An 18,111-nucleotide genomic window follows, 5' to 3' on the forward strand; every position below is an offset into this window, starting at 1 on the left:
CCATTCACAACTGCCAAATGACTCCCTCGCCGCGGCGAGTGTACCGTTAGGTGTCCTTGGAGGGGTGGCCCACTGACCACTGTCCCTCATGAAAAAATACCTCCAGAGAGGGCAGCACTGTCCAGAGACTTAATCAAATGTAACAACCGAACACCATCAGATTTTCGGAAAAAATACGATCCACGTAGTTCCGAAAATAACAGGGGCATCTGGGTGCGAAACCTATAACACAATCAGCTTCGCATCTTAAGCATCCAAGATGCTGCAATGTTAATATGCAGAGGAATGGATTCAAAAGTGAGGATCTATTAGATAACGACCAATTTTGCTTCACAAAAGGTAAAGACATCAAGGAGGCAGGTCTGACTTCCTGATTGATAATGGAAGCAAGAACAAAGAGAATGAAGATGCACTCCTAGGATTTGTCGACTTGGGAAAAGCTTTCCACATATGAAATTTGGCAAAATGTTGGAAATTTTGTGAAGACCAAGAAAGAAGTGCTCGAATTAAAACGGGTGTGAGACAGGGAATCACTTTTTCGATCCCTGTTGTTCTATCTACATATCGAATGAGCAATGACGGATACAAAGTAGACAGTTAAGAGTGGGATTAAGATTCGTCGTGGAAGGATATTAGTGATAAGGTTAGTTGCTGATATTGCTATTCACAGTTAAAGTAAATAATAGTTACAGCATCATTTGGATGGAATGAGCTATCTAATGAGTATAAAATTTGGATTTAGAGTAAACCAGAAAACGAGAAAAGTACTGAGAAGTAGCAGAGATATGAATGTTGGGAAACGTAAGACTAAAAATAGTGACCAACAAGTTAGGGTTCAAAATGGCTCTGAGCACTATGGGACTCAACTGCTGAGGTCATTAGTCCCCGAGAACTTAGAACTAGTTAAACCTAACTAACCTAAGGACATCACAAACATCCATGCCCGAGGCAGGATTCGAACCAGCGACCGTAGCGGTCTTGCGCTTCCAGACTGCAGCGTCTTTAACCGCTCGGCCACTTCGGCCGGCAACAAGTTAGGGAATTCTGTTACTTTGGAAACAAAAACCCTATGATGGCCGAAGGAGGGAGGACGTAAAGAGCAAACTAGCACAGGCAAAGAAGGCATTCCAGGCCAGGAAATATCTACTGCTATCAAACACAGGCCTCAAGCTGACGAAAAAAGTTCAGAGAATTTACACTGCTGGCCATTAAAATTGCTGCACCAAGAAGAAATGCAGATGATTAACTGGTATTCATTGGACAAATGTATTATACTGGAACTGACATGTGATTACATTTTCAAGCAATTTAGGTGCATAGATGCTGAGAAATCAGTACCCAGAACAACCACTTCTGGCCTTAATAACGGCCTTGATACGCCTGGGCATTGAGCCAAACAGAGCTTAGATGGCGTGTACAGGTACAGCTGCCCACGCAGCTTGAAGACGATATAGTTGTGGCTGGCTTATTGTGACGAGCCAGTGGCTCGGCCGCCATTGACCAGACGTTTTCAATTCGTGAGAGATCTGGAGAATGTGCTGGCCAGGGCAGCAGTCGAACATTTTCTGTATCCAGAAAAGCCCGTAGAGGGCCTGCAACAAGCGGTCGTGCATTATCCTGCTGAAATGTAGGGTTTCGCAGAGATCGAATGAAGGGTAGAGCCACGGGTCGTAACACATCTGAAATGTAACGTCCACTGTTCAAAGTGCCGTCAATGCGAACAAGTTGTGAACGAGACGTGTAACCAATGGCACTCCATACCATCACGACGGGTGATACGTCAGTATGACGAATACACGCCTCTAATGTGCGTTCACCGCTATGTCGCCAAACACGGATGCGACCATCATAATGCTGTAAACAGAACCTGGATTCATCCGAAAAAATGGCGTTTTGGCATTCGTGCACCCAGGTTCGTCGTTGAGTACACCATCGCTGGCGCTCCTGTCTGTGATGCAGCGTCAAGGGTAGCCGCAGCCATGGTCTCCGAGCTTATAGTCCATGATGCTGCAAACGTCGTCGAACTGTCCGTGCAGATGGTTGTTGTCTTGCAAACGTCCCCATCTGTTGACCCAGGGGTCGAAACGTGGCTGCACGATCCGTTACAGCCATGCGGATAAGATGCCTGTCATCTCGACTGCTAGTGATACGAGGCCGTTGGGATTCAGCACGGCGTTCCGTTTTACTCTCCTGAACCCACCAATTCCATATTCTGCTAACAGTCATTGGATCTCGACCATCGCGAGCAGCAATGTCGCGATTCGATAAACCGCAATCGCGATAGGCTACAATCCGACCTTTATCAAAGTCGGAAACGAGATGGTACGCATTACTCCTCCTTACACGAGGCATCATAACATCGTTTCACCAGGAAACGCCGGTTAACTGCTGTTAGTGTATGGGAAATCGGTTGGAAACTTTCCTCATGTCAGCACGTTTGTAGGAGTCGCCACCGGCGCCAACCTTGTGTGAATGAACAGTAAAGCTAATCATTTGCATATCACAGCATCTTCTTCCTGTTGGTTAAATTTGGCTTCTTTAGCACGTCACCTTCGTGGTGTAGCAATTTTAATGGCCAGTAGTGTACTTTGGAACACAGCATTATGTGGTAGTGACTAGGGACAGTGGGAAAACTGGAACAGATGGGAAGCGGAGCGTTTGAGTTGCCATGCTACTGAACAGTGCTTAAAATAGGTGTAAAGATAACTAATGAGGAGGATCTCCTGAGATTCGGTGAAAGAAGGAAGATATGGAAAACGCTGAGAAGAAGTGACAGGATGATAGGACATGTGTTAAGGCATCAGGAAATAACCTCCGCAGTACTAGATAGAAAAGTAGAGGGTGAAAACTGTAGAGGAAGACAGAGAGATTAGAACATAAGCAGCAAGTAATTGAGTACGTAGGGTGCAACACTGATGACTGAGAAAACAGTAATGATTGGACGGCTTGGAGGGCTACTCGAAGTGTGAGTGCACATCAAACCAGTATCTATTACCCCTATGAATGTAACTATTATCAGCTTGAAAGACAGATGTTGTCACAACGCACTCTTCGTGATGACGTAGGAGAAAAACAGATAAACCACCTAACCGGTAATGCTGAAATAAACATCCTGGTTTGTGTTCGTGGTAAGTTGAATCAGTGGACCCAAGTGATGCTGCAAGCAAACACACACATAACAAAAAAGAAGTCCCTCTCTCCTCTTTTCAGGCTGAACAACACCCTACACATTCTGACGGATAAATACTGCGCTCATCGAGTCGACGCCTCGCGCTATGTGAAATCATAACTCGTCGACTGACAAACGGTAGCCAGTTTTTCTGCCTCTTTATAGGCTGGGCTGTGACTGTTTCTCGCATTTTGTAACTGTTGCACTGATCACAATATTCTGTTCAAAAGAACACTCCCAGAGTTTCCTACACGGAAATGAAGTAATTAATATATTGCATAATTTTCAATACTTGCACGCTAACCATACTCACGATGTGTACTCAACGTCCTGTTGCCTGTCCATCTAGTGGACGCTACTTCGGTGACGTCCGATTCCCTGAGATAATGGCAGTCAGTGTTCCTGGATTTTTAAGTTCTTCTTCAGAATAAAAAAAGAATCCTTGCAGAAATAAACATAATTCTTTCATTGTAATTATTGTCCAAAGAAAACTAAAAGCAATTAATATATCTTCATCACAAGAAAACTGAAAAATTAAATTGTAGTTCAACATTTTCAAATGAATTGTTGAGTTATCGATGAATTTGTAATTACTGAACTGAGAAAACGGTTCTAAAGAAACTAGAAGTATTAATGCAATTAGTGGAAATGAAGTGTATTTGAGAGAGGACAAATTACTGTCTTACCTATTATTCATAAAGATTTTGTTACAACGTTATGCACCTTGAGCGAGACTCTAGAAAGTTAACGGCGTGAGCAGGCGTTGATGGAACCTGGTAGGGCACCAAAAGCATGAGGTACTTTTATGGTTCTAAGTTCGTAGAAACAACATGTTGGAAGTTGAAAGCAAGTGGCGGCGAGTCATCCCTCAGTAAATCTAGTCGGACAGGCCCACGGCCACACAGGGCAGACAGAGCACCCTCTAGTCAAGACAGGTCTCCAGCAGGACAATGCCACTATAACTGCATTGGCGCCAGTCGAAGGCTGGGCTAGGGGAGGATGGACTGAAGGAACGCGTCTATACAGTGGAGTTGTAAACCAGACTTTGTGTGCAGCACAACGCCTAATAAAAATTCACAAGTTTTCGTGTTCGTCGATACTGCAAATAGGCCTGTGACCCATTTCCATTGGCTTCTTCGATCGTATAAGAAACTCTTGCGTCTGAGAAACGTTTAGAGATAGGATATTTATTACACCTCATAGCTAGGACGTACATGCTCCAAGACACAGGCGATTTAGATAAAGATATTTAAGATTGTATATGTTCATGTGCTGTCACGGGAAGCGATGCGACTTCGGAGAAAAACATCTTCTCCCTCTGCGAAAACTTAAAAAGGCCAGTAATTGGCGGTCTCTTTTTTTTTCCAGAGACACAGGTTTCTTAACTCTTGCGCTGGTTCGACATGAGTCTGTGCTGTCGTGTAAGAGGGAAGATTTAGCGCCTCTAAAGCCCTGTGATTGGCTCAAGATGGGGTGAAGGGTGTGTCGTTCATGCACTTTGCGAAAAAAAAACCCGAATGGTTTTCTATGGGAGAGGTGCAAGGTACTCGGGCTCTGGACTTTGGTCTGGAAGCAACTTCTGGTTGAAGCTCTGGCATATGTGGTTGGTACTTGGGACATGTCCTGCGATTGACTTCACTTGCGAGTAGTTAGATTGGAGAGCCTGTGGCCAAGTTCTTACTGTACCTGCAGTGTGATTTCAAGCGTCTTGGACAACTCGTTTTCCGAGGGCACACTTATTAGTTTTTGGTTTACTAGTCTTTATGTTTGGTATCCTTGTGCGCTCTGTTGTACAAGTGAGCCAGATTGGTCCTTGGTACGACCAGCAAACAAGTGTGTCACACACTGAAATCTATAGTTATTTCAGGGCTCTGGTAGAGAGTACATTGCGATACGTCTGCATGATCGTTAGACCGTGAGATTTTGCATTTCCTTCGTGGTCGCGAACAATCCACAGGTGCTGCCTTATGCCTCGCCTCCGCCGCACACAACTCGCCAGCTGCAAGTTACATCGCTGCACAAAGCAAACAGGGTAACGTAGTGCTGCTCCGGCCTTGTCAGGGCATACAAATCTCAATCGCAACTTGCTCTCAGTTGCACCAATATAAACTTCTGTAGATTTGAACAGTCAAATTCTGCTGAGCATCAGATTAATCCAAATTGCGTTATCCACTTTTTTTAGGGCCAGCGTACATGACTCACTTTTGCCACCCATGATCCTTGTCCATTGTGGTCTTAAACCACCTGCACGTTGTCTACGATATTTTATCATAAAGTGTTTTTCATAAATTATCTCAGTCTTTGTTTTTGGGAAAATAAATATTGTCTTTAAACTAGATTTTGCATACATTCTCAATCATTTTTATATAGCCCCCAAAGAGGTTAACTTTCATTGTAGCGTCCCATGCCAGGATCCTTTTTATATTTTCATTTGTGACCATGAATTTAAATGTTCTATTAGTAACCGAAATTCGCAGAAATGATCTCCTTGTGGTTGAATGACAAAAGGAAATCTTACACATTCACTAACTTCCAGCCCGCTGAAATAACTGTATGTCAGCAACTTCTGTTAATCAGTACAACGAAAAGCCAGCCAAAGCTGCAAATTTCACTTTTGTTATTCATTCGATGACTACTGGGATCCATCTTCAACTCCTCATAAGGGTTAGTTAACTGTTATTTCCGAAAATACAAAAACCGTGTCAAAAATTTGCAAATAAACAGTTACAGTGCATACAGATAACTCATCTGTATGTGGTGTAACTGTATGCTCATTTTTGACATGGTTTTTGCATTTTCGGAAATACCTATTTTACTGTATATCACGATGATTCGAATATAGGTCCTTGCCCAAAAGTAGCCTTGAGTGAATAAAGAAGCGAAATTTGCAATTTTCTCTGGTTTTTCATTGTACTGGATCTTACGTTTGCAAATGAAATAAGTTTCTTCCTGAAGTTGGATAAACGTAATAGATATCTTCCTGAGTTTGGAGAAAATGTAAAATGTTGTGTAGTGTTAGCACATTTGCCCAGTAAGCAGAAGAACCGGGTTCAAGTCCCGGACTTGGTACAAATTTTAATTCATTACTTCAGCTTCTGTTCTTATCGAAGATAAAGTTGAGACTCCAGAAAACGTTATTAACAAACCAGACGAGATCATGTGGATACGCTCGACAGACCATCCTTGCATCCCTAACCAGTACACACCGGCACTCAGAACTCAGTTTGAGCAGCACAGGTTCCACTAAGGTCACGAGGAGCCCAGTGTAAAGCACTGAATTGCTGTACTTTGGATCTTATAGATTCTGGGAGTTTTCTGTTTATCATAATCCTTGACTCTGAGGTGGACAACTGTCTCATGACTGCTTTATTGAACTTGTTACCAAGCAATGATCAACACAACTTGCTTCAAGTAATTATGATTGAGTTGGTGGAACCCTTTGGCAAAGTCTACTGAAAGGGTCGCTAGGTGTGTTCGTTTAGTTGCAGGACTGGCTGTTGCATCTCTGCACGTGATCAGGGCTTCGTAGATAGTATGGCCAGCGATCGTGCAGCTCTGATTTTTGATAAGTGATTTCATCATCATGGTTTTTAGGAGAGCAAGAAAGCAGCGGGCGAAGAGACTGTAGTCGACATTCACTAGAGGTAAAGGCGGTAAATTTTCTATTTGGCGTTTTCGTGATTCTTTAGGGTGTAGAACTACGATACTTTCCAAGAAGTGAAAATGGCTCTGAGCACTATGCGACTTAACTTCTGAGGTCATCAGTCGCCTAGAACTTAGAACTAATTGAACCTAACTATCCTAAGGACATCACACACATCCATGCCCGAGGCAGGATTCGAACCTGCGACCGTAGCGGTAGCTCGGTTTCAGACTGTAGCTCCTAGAGCCGCACGGCCACTCCTGCAGGCTCCAAGAAGTCATTGGGAACTCAGCGTTAGACTTTCGCCAAAAACTTTCCCACTGCTATTGGTTCTCAGAGACGATCCGAGTGCTAGTTTGCGCTAGTATACCTCATTGACGAACTCTGTTATCGTTGGGCCCAAAAATTCCCGGAAGCAAAGATAATCGGAGGATGGGGTATTCACACTGGTGGCTTTCCTCTAGCGCTGCTATTCAGAGCGTCGCGAAATTCATTTACAATGGAGCGTTTGTACTAACGAGCCTTATCTCTTCCGGTGAGAATGTTTGGGAATCATTGCATGAAGCTAATCACTGCTATGTTATCCATTTCTTTTTGCTGAAACAAGTTGATAAAACACCTGTGCGTTTTCGACAGCCTCGCAGCCAGAATGATAAAATGTTCTGCTTTTTCCTCTTTATATCTGCCAAGCATACATTAGCGACGGAACTTGTGTGCAAGTATAATGTGGTAAACGATGGTTTTCCCAATAGGTAACGCCGATTGGTTGACATAAGAACAATTGCATCTTCAGCCTACGTTTTTTTACCGTACGAAGCTCCGTCTTCATGCTTTTTAATCGCTGCAAAAAGTCGGATGAGCGTCTGAGATCGGTCTCTAAGACATCGTTTAAGAATTGACGATGCCTGAAGTGACAAAAGTCATGAAATAGCGTTATGCACGTATACAGATGGCTATAGCATCGAGTACACAAGATAGAAGAGGGGAGCTGTCATTTCTCCTCAGGTTGAAACTTGTGTGTACATAATTTTATTTCTAATTTTCGTGTTTTTGGATGTCGTAGAACGTGCATGTAATATTTGTGTAATTTAACTACTTGCACGCAACCTCATCAGAGACGGCGCGCTACCCGGTGACAAGCTAGTTCAGTTCATCTTTGTTCTGTGCGGGAGTTAAGTGTTGGTCACGAGGAGAGGAGACAGGGAGTTGTATTGGGGTGCCGTGGCAGTGCGCTTGTACAGGAAGGACGCTGAACATCGTGCTCTTTGGAATTATTTTATTGATATGATGGAAGATATTGTTCTTACAAAAGGAATCTTATCATTATGCTCTGAATGAGAAGGATTTACTAGAACAGATACTATTTTGAGAAGTCGCGCTTCAAAGTAACGGATGAATATATTATACTTTATTGCGGCAGCATTTAGTTAGGCGCTCTTGGCTCAACACAGACATCGAAATCAGGAATTTCCTGCCACTTTTTTAACATTTGTTACAGTTAGTATTAAGGGATCTGAAAACACGAAGACGATTTAAACTTTAGCCTGAGGGTTTTACGTTAGAATGAAATGTTATGTTAAGTTGCATTTTCGTAGTTCTCCAGTGCTGATCTTGCATAACTGTAATGTGTAATGGAATATGCTGTTATTTCTTGCTAAGGCCTTTATGGGTAAATTCTGTAAATAGAATAGTGTTAAGAAAGGAGTTTTGCTATTTTTGGAGCAAAATAACTGATGATGGTCGAAGTAGAGAGGATATAAAATGTAGACTGGCAATGGCAAGGAAGGCGTTTCTGAGGAAGGAAAATTTTTTAACATCGAGTATAGATTTAAATGTCAGGAAGTCGTTTCTGAAAGTATTTGTATGGAGTGTAGTCATGTATGGAAGTGAAAGGTGGACGATAAATAGTTTAGAAAAGAAGAGAATAGAAGCTTTCGAGATGTGGTGCTACAGAAGAATGCTGAAGACTAAATGGGCAGATCACATAATTAATGAGGAAGTATTGAATAGAATTGGGGAGAAGAGGAGCTTGTGGCACAACTTGACTAGAAGAAGGGATCGGTTGGTAGGACATGTTCTGAGACATCGAGGGATCACCAATCTGGTATTGGAGGGCAGCGTGGAGGGTAAAAACCGTAGAGGGAAACCAAGAGATGAATACAATAAGCAGATTCAGAAGGATGTAGGCTGCAGTAGGTACTAGGAGATGGAGAAGCTTGCACAGGATAGAGTAGCATGGAGAGCTGCATCAGACCAGTCTCAGGACTGAAGACCACAACACAAGAAATTATTTGAGATTAATTTCTTAAATACAGTTTCTGGAGTAGAATTTTTGTATAGAGAATAACTCTGATATCCTATGTCATTATACAGCTTCCATTACGTTATGAATTCTTTTTTGTGAGAGATAACTTTTATGAGAATCAAGTCTGCATTGCATTACTTAAGAGATCGCATTGCACCATTGTGATTCTCTGAAGTTAGTAGCAGCTCAGAAATTGAGACGCGCCACCCTTCTGTCGCTAAGAGAGCAGTTGCACGGCGTTTTCCATCTCAACACAGGTAAACCAAATACAGGAGAAACGAGTTTCCATTTTCACAGGGTCAATTAACAGTCTGAGTTTAATTATTCTTATTAAAGTCAGGGTCAATTTGTTTTTGTAAGGCAGTGCTGGTTCAGACTGGGCATATTTCATTTACTCTCTCGCCGTCAGATTTGACTCGCATTCTTGCAGACAGATCTAAAAACCTTTTAACTTCTGTTTAGCTTATTTATACGTGTATTTCTTTACTATGAATGGCCGGCCGCGGTGGCCGAGCGGCTCTAGGCACTTCAGTCCGGAACCGCGCGACTGCTACGGTCGCAGGTTCGAATCCTGCCTCGGGCATGGATTTGTGTGATGTCCTTAGGTTAGTTAGGTTTAAGTAGTTCTAAGTTCTAGGGGACTGATGACCTCAGATGTTAAGTCCCATAGTGCTCAGAGCCATTTGAACCATTTACTATGAATGGAATTTTTTGGTATGCAACAGCTTGTATTCATAAATAGACTATACATTCAGAAACAGACTGGCGCACATTCACATAATATTCTTTATCTTTTTACTTACGAAGTCTGCTCAAAAAATTCAGGAACTTTGTTCACAGAATTTTCTACGCTTACCATTTACTTATTGTGCATGTTCTCCTTAAAAATACTTTCCTCTACAATTGATACAGCGCTCCCAATGCCGTTTCCACTTCCTAAAGCAGCTTAATACGCCTTTGCGGGATTTTACGAAGTGCCGTCAGCGATTTTTTTTATCTCGTTTATCGTTGCAAATCTTCGTCCATTCATAACCGTAGACCTACGTCTCTTTGCAGTTATGATTCTCTTAAGGAACATCTCGTTCTCATTTGTGCGATCCAAAAGTTCTTCACAGATTGCGAGGCGAAGGCCTTTTTGGTGCTGCCTCCTGAGCTGCAACACGATGAATTCCAAGATTCTTTGTCAGTATCTCATGACATTATCCTACTGAAGTGTTACATTCTTCTCCAATCTCTCGGATAACCAGTCGTCGATTGGCACGCACAATTTCGCTGACGTTCCTGACGTAAGCGTCGTCGGTAGGCGTCGAAGGACGTCCTGAACAAGGCCAACGGAAGTTTGATATTACTCAAACTTGTTGATAGTACTTTGTCTAGTATAATCTATCCGGCAATCATTGTGGAGTATCGAATCCAATGAAGATAATTCACACTTCCCGTCACCACGTCTCGCTGTGGCACGTGGCACTATAGTCAAACGTTTATCCGAAACTCTACAAGTAGTTTCTTCAGTAAGTAGTCGATCACAAAGCAAACATTTCTCATGATTCTCCATTATAAATGTTACTGTTTTCAATTTTCAGTCATTTTGCGCAATATATGTTCAATACTGGAGTAAATGGGAAGTTCATTAACAGTCGTCACCATGTCTTGGCTCATCACTACACCTATGCAACTGAGGCAAAATAGAGGAAATATTAGAAGTGTATCTCTGAACGAGACACTGTATAAAACAGCTTTTAAACACGTAAGCACTAAAACTTAGACAAACAAAATTCAGTTTAATTTCTTGGGCGAGACCGTACGAAAATGTTTGTCGTATACAGAGGCACTGTACCGTAATAAGATGTCAAATACAAGGTCTTTGCGCTCAAAGCATTAATCCTATGAAAACACTACGAAGAACCTGTACTACGTTCTTCAATTTTGTACTGAAGAATTTTGCTCATAAATGCAACGTTTTCTACATAAAATGTGAAAAAGTGATTTTTGCCGTCATTTTCCAACATGGCGGACGAAGCTCCAGCCCGATTGGTGGGGACTTTTTGTATGTTGTTTAGTGAGATGGAAGGAACGTCTGTGCAAAAATCCATCTTGTTACTAATTTTTTCCTGTGAACATGAAAATTTGGCGTCACTACTGCATGTAACTTAGGGTCCGTTGCCAGATGGGACTGCTAGCGGAAACTGATACCAAGAACAGCAGCTCGTTCCTCATAGATTCGTTTAGTGTACGTGAAAGCGACACAGTGATGTTCATCTAATCATAGTAGCAGACGTGATAAAGGCATTGTTTACTGTGATAATACCGAGAGGGTATGTTCCTAGAAAAATCAACCAATTGCATCCACCTACGTATATTCTCAGAAAGACTATGAAGGTAAAAACAGAGTCTGGAGTTCAGCGAAACCTTACCAATAAACGTTCTTCCCGGTTAACGTTCGGGACCGCAACAGTAAGTAAGAGAAATGAAAAGGTGCGCAAATTACCTACCGGTACACATCATAAGGTACCTTGCGAAATATAGATGTAGATCTTTCTCATGTTCACTCATGTTGGAGATTTTAAATAAGACAGTAGGTATCTTCACTGGACTGCGCGCATACATCCCTGGTTTGACGAACTCTCAGGCACCATAATGCACCACAATTAGTCCGCTAAACTACTCTATTTTAAACCCACAAAAGCAATTGGGGCTATTTGGAACTGCGGTGAAACTTATGAATCAAAATACCTGCAATTTGGTCACTCTAGAGGATCTGAAAATCAATGAGTGGCTTCAGCCGGACATGGATTGCTTGAAGAGCGCGTTTCCTCGCCGAAGTGAGGCCGAAATCAAGACCAGTGGCACTGTTACACGATATTAAGGTGATAACACTTGGGAGTGACTAATTTTTAGTCCATTGTGTTTATGAAAGACATGCACGGAGGTGACGAAAGTCACAGAGTGATATGCTCGTATACAGATGGCAGTAGTATCGCGTAATCAAGGTATAAAAGCGCCGCGCTTTGGCAGAGCTGCCATTTGCGCTCAGATGTTTCATGTGAAAAATTTCTAAAGTGATTATGGCAGCACGACGGAAATTAATAGACTTTGAACGAAGAACGTTAGCTGGAACTAGACGCATGGGGTATCTCGTTTTGGAAATCATTAGGGAATTCAAAATTCCGAGAGCCACAGTGTCAAGAGGTTGTCAAGAATATCTCGTTTCAGGCACCACCTATCACAACGGACAACGCAACGGCCGAGAGCAGCAGTGTTTGTGTAGAGTTGTCAGTGCTGACAGACAAGCAACACAGCGTGAAATAACCACAGAGGTCAGTAAGGGAAATGTGACGATCGTATTGATTAGAACAGTGCGGCGAAATTCGCCGTTAATGTGCTAAGGTAGACGACCGACGCGAGTGCTTTTGCTAACACCACGACACAGCCTGCAGCGCCTTTCCTCTGCTCGTGATCACGTATTTTGGACCCTAGACGATTGGAAAACCGTCGCGTGGTCAGATAATTCCCTATTTCAGTTGGTAGGAGCTGACGGTGGGTTTAGAGTGTGCAGAGGCCCCACGAAGCTATGGACCCAAGCTGTCAACAAGGCACTGTGCAAGCTGGTGATGACTCCATAATGGTGTGGTCTGTGTTTACGTGGAATGTAGTGGGTCCTTTGATCCGGCTGAATCAGCTGAGATTATTTGCTGCCATTCATGGACTTCATGTTCCCAAATACCGATAGAATTTTTTTGGACGACAATGCGGTATGCCACAAGTGTTCGCGATTGGTTTATAGAACATTCTGGACAGTTCCAGAGAACGGTTTGACCAACCATATCGCCCGACATGACTTTCATCGAAGACTAATGACACGTTACAAAGAAGTCAGTTTGTTCACAAAATCCTGCACCGGCAACACTTTTGCAATATGAACGGATATAGACGTAACACGGCTCAACATTTCTTCAGGAGACTTCCAAAGACTTGTTGAGGCCATGCCAGGTACGGTCGCTGCACTACTCGGCGCAAAAGGAAGTCTGACACGACATTTGGAGATATCCCACGCATTTATTCACCACAGCGAAAGTTTTAAAAAAAGGAACTTGCATACAGAGCGGTAAAAGGAAACTATTTAACTGGCAAGTTAACGAAGCAGAATGAATGCATGAGTGATAATCGTTTGAGATCTAAATATGTTTAACAATGTGTGTAAAAAATGGAAGCATTGTAGAACTTCTGTTCGAATAGTGGCTGACGAATATTCTCGTAAGCATTGTTGCTCCGCAGTTTTTGTGGTATTGATCTTGAGGCATGTATCGGGTGATCAAAAAGTCTGTATAAATTTGAAAACAGAATAAATCACGGAATAATGTAGATAGAGAGGTACAAATTGACACACATGCTTGGAATGACATGGGGTTTTATTAGAACCGAAATATACAGAAGTTCAAAAAATGTCCGACAGATGGCGCTTCATCTGATCAGAATAGCAATAATTAGCATTCCTCAACAATAGCTGTAGTCGAGGAATAATGTTGTGAACAGCACTGTAAACCATGTCCCGAGTTATGGTGAGGCATTGGCGTCCGAAGTTGTCTTTCAGCATCCCTAGAGATGTTGGTCGATCACGATACATTTGCGACTTCAGGTAACCCCAAAGCCAATAATCGCACGGAATGAGGTCTGGGGACCTGGGAGGCCAAGCATGACGAAAGTGGCGGCTGAGCACACGATCATCACCAAACGACGGGCGCAAGAGATCTTTCACGCGTCTAGCAATATGGGGTGGAGCGCCATCCTGCAGAAACCCCATGTCATTCCAAGCATGTGTGTCAATTTGTATATCACTATCTACATTATTCCGTGATTTATTCAGTTTTCAAATTTATACTGACTTTTTGATCACCCGATAATTGCCGTCGAATACTGTGAAGGTGTATTAATAATTTTGTGTAATGCGTAAACTGATGAAGTGGCGAGGACAAGCAACTATTTCCGATTTACAGGTAGTGCGTTATTCGAATGGGAGCTCGAGGAAACAAGTCACTGCGAAAGTTTATGCCGTATTACAGAAGAAAACGGTGACCGAAACATTGATGTCGTGGGGTATTTTCGGCGTCTTTGTCAGATGTGAATTTGCAGGTATCCTCCTCAGTTTTGTGCTAGGAGGCGAGTGCTGTTACAAATGTAGCTTCGGGGAGGATTTGTTTCTGATGAATTAGAACACAGAAGTAAGCTGTAGATGTTACGTATTCTCTGCTGGTTGAATGATAGGAATCTAAGAGGAGTTGATAAACTGAACAGAAAGTCTGTCTACGGCCAAACGAAAGACAATGTAAAAGAAAGCATGATAGGCATTTTGTTGTTGTTGTTTTTGTTATTGTTGTGGTCTTTAGTGCGAAGACTGGTTTGATGCAGATGTAGATGCTGGTATTTCCAGTGCGAGCCTCATCATCTCTGTATAACTACTGGAACCAACTCACCTTCTGAATCTGGTTACTGTATTTATCTCTTGGTATTCCTCTAGAATTTTAACACCCCACACTTTCCTCCAATACTAAACTGGTGATTCATTGATGTCTCAGAATGTGTTCTGTCAACCGATCCCTTCTTATAGTCGGCTTGTGCCACAGATTCCTTGTCTCCTCAATTCGATTCAATATGTCCACATTAGTCATTCGATCTACCCATAAAATCTTTAGTATTCTTCTGTGGCACCACATTTCGAAAGCCTCTATTCTCTTTTTATTGAAACTGTTTGTCGTCGACGTTTCGCTTCCATACATGGCCACAACCCAGACAAATATCTTCAGAAATGGCTTCATAACACTTAAATCTATATTCGACGTTAGCAAATTTCTCTTCTTCACAAATACTTTTCTTGTCATTGCCAGTCTATATTTCGATTTGTCTCTATTTTGGTTATCATCCGTTATTTTAATACCCAAACAGGAGAACCCATCTATTACATTAAGTGTCTCGTTTCCTAATCGAATTCTCTTAGTATTATCTGATTTAATTCGACTACGTTTCATTGTCCATGATAAAAATATTGACTGCAGATTAGACAAGGATACTGCAGATGAGCTGAATTTTATTGAAAACGTAGCTGAGTTGCTCAATACGCTGGATGCAAATAATACGAGAAGGAGAAAGAAAGTATCATTAGAAAATGGAAATTGCTTATGTCAGACAGGGTCTAAATGCAGACGGAAATTTGTTTTGCTGTACGTCTGGAACACGACCCCATGCATTCGAACATGGGCAAATTGCTGGTTCTCGTATGGTGGGTGCATTCGTAACCAAGGTAGCTGAAGTACTTGGCGTTTAAAGAGGCACCGTGAAGGAGATTTATGCGGTATATTGCGAAAGTGGAACACATCAGCCGGTAAGTCACAACGCTTTCTTTGATAAATGTCTGCGCGTGTTAACTGTGTATTAATTCTCATGAAATAATTCGCCGATAATCGTGGAAGCATGATGAATGATTAGTCTTGTCAGAGGACAAAAATAACCAGTTGATATTGTTGAATGTTTTCTTAAGAATCATTGAGCAGCGGTTGCAGTGGCAGGAGATTTATAATCCGGCTTCACATATCGCATCGCCAACACGGCCGGTTGGGCGTATGGCGAAGGAGGGAATATTATTTCCACTGATAACAATAGTGGCAGTGATTCTGTGGTTAGTGCTGTGCATATGTTGAGCAGTGAAATAAGCGATAGTGTAGTTGGCGATGACTCGTTCCGAAGAAAGCGAACTTACAGTAACAAGGGCATTCACGTTATGACAAAAGATTAGCTTTCGATTTGACACAACAAACGGCTCTACAGGCGACTCCCAGTAGCAATAATAACGGTGGTTATTCACGGTCGTATGCCAAGGATCCGTGGCCACATTGACAATATCTCAAAGGCAGGTATAAATCGATTAAAATTTCAAGCTATACATCAAGCAGCTACAGAGTACTTAGTACATCTGAAACAAATCTGAGCTGAATTTTGAGTCATATATTCTCAACCATATGGTCTTGAGACAAGGAGCAATTCGAGGAGTCTATAAAAAACTTCTGAAGCATAAATTACGGAATCAGTAACTCCCTATGTTCATGTCATCAAAGTAACCCGAAAGACGAAACTGTCGCTCAGGAAATATATCTCGTGTGATAAATTTGGAAACCGTATCCTCACTTTAGGTTCTCAAAACATTTCGCAGTATGTGTACATTCATAGAAGCCGCTGTGTAGTTACTGCATACGCAGCAACAGTGAGACAATGTTTCCACTGTTTTACGTTACTGACATGTTTACGTTAGGGGCACATACCAAGACAATGCCGCAGTCACTACTGTTGCTGTCGATGTGACGGTCTCAACATTCTAGAGAACAGTGTCACAACGCCAAAAACCGACTGGCCAAAACCGATACCGGTTTTTTAGGTCTGAATACTCAATATTTTCCAGTATTTCTCTTCTCGATTGTTTCTTAGACCTGACATTTAGTATAAGTACTCATTTCAACAGCAACGATACTATTAGCGTTTTCGAAGCTGTGGCTTATTATGGATATGGTGAGAAATGCTATTTATTTTGACCTCTTAACCCATGCGAATGAATGCATTGATTCACTGCTTGTTGGTACGTAAGAATATATACGTCAGCATTATAGTGGACTTCATCAGTATAGTGAGAACATAATTTAATAATAATCTTGCAAAAATATTCCGTATCGTTTTCAAATTCATGAATTTGAGAAACGAATAAGGAATATGTGTCTATGGACTGCGTCCAAATTGCTAATGAAATTTGCAAATGAAATAATACTTGTCACTAGTGCAAATCAACAATAGAGAGTAGTAGTAGAGAGTGTTCGAAAATAAACTTGAAAATAAATAACAGTAGAACTAAAAATAATGTATAAAATAGATGAAATTATTTATGAAGTCATAGAAGCTTGGAAGAAATTAGTATTTAGATTATCTGAATTCAATGACTAGACAGACAATAAAAGAAACAAATAGAAGGACAGAAAGATCTGGGGTCTTTTCGTTAACTAGGGTTTTCAAAATGATGATTTTCACAATCATTTCAAAAGGAACATCTATAATCAGTATGCTTCGCTAGATTTGATACGGCGTGACAAGGGAAAACTATTCATGAACCAAAGGTAATGCACATCGTGTATGCAATTACGAGGGGAGTAAAGAAAACGAAGAAAAGGTTCAGCGTAAAGAATGGAGACTAGGGTGCAATGATAACCTTAATGAGCGTGAAATAGATGTTTGTAGGGGGTGTGTTCAGGCAAATGGATCGAAGGTAAATTAACGAAGTTCGTTGTTGGATCTGAAGAGATAAGAAAGGGGCGAGATAAAAACACAATGGCAGGTGCATAGTGCATAGATGATATCTGAAAAAAAATGCACGAGTGATTTCGATGAATATAGCTGCAGAAAGTAATTAATGGTAAAGGACGGACGAGGCCTTCATCCAGCAGTGGTTCTCGAATGGCTGTGATAATGACTTTGGAAGAGACTTGGGCATTATTTTCTTATTTTATATTGATTAACAAAAGCAAAACGAGGATAATGGAATGTAGTCGAATTAAGTCGGGTGATGCTGAGGGAATTAGATTAGGAAATGCGGTAGGTGGATCAAAACAAAATGTCCAGACACTCTGTGACCAAAATGGTACTGAAGCAGAGGGTGACAGACTAAAGGCCGAAATATTAAATGTCTTTTCCAAAGCTGTTTCACAGAGGAAGACTGCACTGTAGTTCCTTCTCTAGATTGTCGCACAGATGACAAAGTGGTAGATATCTAAATAGACGACACAGGGATAGAGAAACAATTAAAATCGCTCAAAAGAGGAAAGGCCGCTGGACCTGATGGGATACCAGTTCGATTTTACACAGAGTACGCGAAGGAACTTGCCCCCCTTCTTGCAGCGGTGTACCGTAGATCTCTAGAAGAGCGTAGCGTTCCAAAGGATTGGGAAAGGGCACAGGTCATCC

Source organism: Schistocerca americana, chromosome 5, assembly GCF_021461395.2.
Source record: "Schistocerca americana isolate TAMUIC-IGC-003095 chromosome 5, iqSchAmer2.1, whole genome shotgun sequence".
NCBI lineage: Eukaryota > Metazoa > Arthropoda > Insecta > Orthoptera > Acrididae > Schistocerca > Schistocerca americana.